Below are 4,005 nucleotides of genomic sequence, written 5' to 3'. Positions count from 1 at the left end.
ATCCCTGAAGGAACTCCTGGAGGAATCCCTGAAGGAACTCCTGGAGGAATCCCTGAAGGAACTCCTGGAGGATTCTCTGAAGGAACTCCTGGAGGAATCCCTGAAGAAACTCCTGAAGAAATTCTAGGAGGAATCCCTGAAGTTACTCCTGAAGGAACCCCTGAAGGAACTCCTGGAGGAATCCCTGAAGGAACTCCTGGAGGAATCCCTGAAGGAACTCCTGGAGGAATCCCTGAAGGAACTCCTGGAGGTATCCCTGAAGGAACTCCTGGAGGAACTCCTGGAGGAATCCCTGAAGGAACTTCTGGAGGAATCCCTGAAGGAACTCCTGAAGGAACTCTAGGAGGAATCCCTGAAGTTACTCCTGGAGGAATCCCTGAAGGAACTCCTCGAGGAATCCCTGAAGGAACTCCTCGAGGAATCCCTGAAGAAACTCCTGGAGGAATCCCTGAAGGAACTCCTAGAGGAATCCCTGAAGGAACTCCTGGAGGAATCCCTGAAGGAACTCCTGGAGGAATCCCTGAAGGAACTCCTGGAGGAATCCATGAAGGAACTCCTGGAGGAATCCCTGAAGGAACTCCTGGAGGAATCCCTGAAGAAACTCCTGGAGGAATCCCTGAAGGAACTCCTGGAGGAATCCCTGAAGGAACTCCTGGAGGAATCCCTGAAGGAACTCCTGGAGGAATCCCTGAAGGATTTCCTGAAGGAACTCCTGGAGGAATCCCTGAAGTTACTCCTGAAGGAATCCCTGAAGGAACTCCTGGAGGAATCCCTGAAAGAACTCCTGGAGGAATCCCTGAAAGAACTCCTGGAGGAATCCCTGAAAGAATTCCTGGAGGAATCCCTGAAGGAACTCCTGGAGGAATCCCTGAAGGAACTCATCGAGGAATCCCTGAAGGAACTCCTGGAGGAATCCCTGAAGGAACTCCGGGAGGAATCCCTGAAGGAACTCCTGGAGGAATCCCTGAAGGAACTCCTGGAGGAATCCCTGAAGGAACTCCTGGAGGAATCCCTGAAGGAACTCCTGGAGGAATCCCTGAAGGAACTCCTGGAGGAATCCCTGAAGGAACTCCTGGAGGAATCCCTGAAGGAACTCCTGGAGGAATCCCTGAAGGAACTCCTGAAGGAACTCTAGGAGGAATCCCTGAAGTTACTCCTGAAGGAATCCCTGAAGGAATCCCTGATGGAACTCCAGGAGGAATCCCTGAAGGAACTCCTGGAGGAATCCCTGAAGGAACTCCTGGAGGAATCCCTGAAGGAACTCCTGGAGGAATCCCTGAAGGAACTCCTGAAGGAACTCTAGGAGGAATCCCTGAAGTTACTCCTGAAGGAATCCCTGAAGGAATCCCTGATGGAACTCCAGGAGGAATCCCTGAAGGAACTCCTGGAGGAATCCCTGAAGGAACTCCTGGAGGAATCCCTGAAGGAACTCCTGGAGGAATCCCTGAAGGAACTCCTGGAGGAATCCCTGAAGGAACTCCTGGAGGAATCCCTGAAGGAACTCCTGGAGGAATCCCTGAAGGAACTCCTGGAGGAATCCCTGAAGGAACTCCTGGAGGAATCCCTGAAGGAACTCCTGGAGGAATCCCTGAAGGAACTCCTGGAGGAATCCCTGAAGGAACTCCTGGAGGAATCCCTGAAGGAACTCCTGGAGGAATCCCTGAAGGAACTCCTGGAGGAATCCCTGAAGGAACTCCTGGAGGAATCCCTGAAGGAACTCCTGGAGGAATCCCTGAAGGAACTCCTGGAGGAATCCCTGAAGGAACTCCTGGAGGAATCCCTGAAGGAACTCCTGGAGGAATCCCTGAAGGAACTCCTGGAGGAATCCCTGAAGGAACTCCTGGAGGAATCCCTGAAGGAACTCCTGGAGGATTCTCTGAAGGAACTCCTGGAGGAATCCCTGAAGGAACTCCTGGAGGAATCCCTGAAGGAACTCATCGAGGAATCCCTGAAGGAACTCCTGGAGGAATCCCTGAAGGAACTCCTGGAGGAATCCCTGAAGGAACTCCTGGAGGAATCCCTGAAGGAACTCCTGGAGGAATCCCTGAAGGAACTCCTGGAGGAATCCCTGAAGGAACTCCTGGAGGAATCCCTGAAGGAACTCCTGGAGGAATCCCTGAAGGAACTCCTGGAGGAATCCCTGAAGGAACTCCTGGAGGAATCCCTGAAGGAACTCCTGGAGGAATCCCTGAAGGAACTCCTGGAGGAATCCCTGAAGGAACTCCTGGAGGAATCCCTGAAGGAACTCCTGGAGGAATCCCTGAAGGAACTCCTGGAGGAATCCCTGAAGGAACTCCTGGAGGAATCCCTGAAGGAACTCCTGGAGGAATCCCTGAAGGAACTCCTGGAGGAATCCCTGAAGGAACTCCTGGAGGAATCCCTGAAGGAACTGCTGGAGGAATCCCTGAAAGAACTCCTGGAGGAATCCCTGAAGGAACTCCTGGAGGAATCCCTGAAGGAACTCCTGGAAGAATCCCTGAAGGAACTCCTGGAGGAATCCCTGAAGGAACTCCTGGAGGAATCCCTGAAGGAACTCTTGGAGGTATCCCTGACGGAACTTTTGGAGGAATACCTGATGGAACTTCTAGAGATTTCCCTGGAGGAGTCCTTGAAGAAACTTCTGGAGGAATCCGCAAAGAAATCTCTGGAAGTACTTTTGGAGGACTCCCTAAAGTAAATCCTGAGTAATCCCTACAGGAACACCTGAAAAATCCTGGAAGGAACGCTTGAAGTAATCCTGGAAAGAACTCCTTCAGGGATTCCTAAAGAAACTCCTCTAGAACTCCTACTGGAATGATTCCTGGAACCTTTGAAGGAATATCTGGAGAAATTACAGAAATGAATAGTGGAGAAATCCCTGATGGAACTCCTGGATTAATTTCTAAAGTAACTTTAGGAAGAATTTATGCATTTTCCAGGAGAAATCCTTAAAGGATCTCCTGGCGGCATCCCTAGATAAACTCCTGGAGGATTCCTTGACAGAACTCGTGGAAGAATCCCTACAGGAGCTGCTCGAGGAATTCCAGAAGGAATTGCTGGGGGCTTACCTAGATAACCTTCTGGAGGAATCCCTAAAGGATCTCGCGGAGGAATCCCTGCAGAAGCTACTCGTGGAATCCGTGTAGGAACTGCGGGAGAATCCTTGAAGGAACTTTTCGATTAATCTCCGAAGTAATATCTGAAGGAATTCATGCAAAACCTCTGGAAGAAAATTTAAATATACTCAGCGGGCCGGGGAAAAAATCTTCTAGAAATATCAGAAGAATGCTTCCAGTAATATTCCTGAAGAAACTCCTCGGCGAAATTCTGGCGGAAATCCTTAAAAAACCCTGAAGGAATCCATCAAGGAGCTCCTGGTGAAATATCCTAAGTAATTCCTACAGGAGTTCTAAAGGAACTCCTAGAAGAATACTGCCGGAAATGCATTTTAAAAAAATTTAAAATCAGTTATGTTTTCCCTCATTTAATTTTTATAGCGTTAAGGTCATTTATAAATATTATATGTATTATATGTTTCAAATAAATAAACTTTAACGGACAAATATATTATTTGTTTTGTTTTTGTTAGAAAACATAAATAAAAAGAAAAATAAACAAAATTCAGCCTAGTAGAGATCTGCTAGACAGCTACTCGATTTCTAGTACCCTTGTCTAGTAGATATCTATGAGATATCGACTAGAAAGCGGGCGAAATTGTTTTCGCCCTATTTGAGGTAGACAAAAATGTTGCACTGGAGGAAGATTTCTATGCGACTGGTAGTAGATATCTGCTTAAATGTCTACTAGATATTTTATTTTGTCTAGTAGATACCTACTAGATTTCTAGGAGGAATTTCCGAGCGGGGAACGGCCACGAACGGCTTCCCAAAATGTAGTTGAGTAAACTCTACACAAAAACAGCTGTGCGCTCACATCTCCACTGTCCTGTCCCTCTTATCATTTGTTATTTCTGTTGGTAGCTCCGACTGTCACTCTCCAGCTGTCATCGGCGCCCAATCTGGAATC

This window comes from Aedes albopictus, chromosome 3 (genome assembly GCF_035046485.1).
Source record: "Aedes albopictus strain Foshan chromosome 3, AalbF5, whole genome shotgun sequence".
NCBI classification, from domain to species: domain Eukaryota; kingdom Metazoa; phylum Arthropoda; class Insecta; order Diptera; family Culicidae; genus Aedes; species Aedes albopictus.
This window is presented reverse-complemented; position numbering follows the sequence as displayed.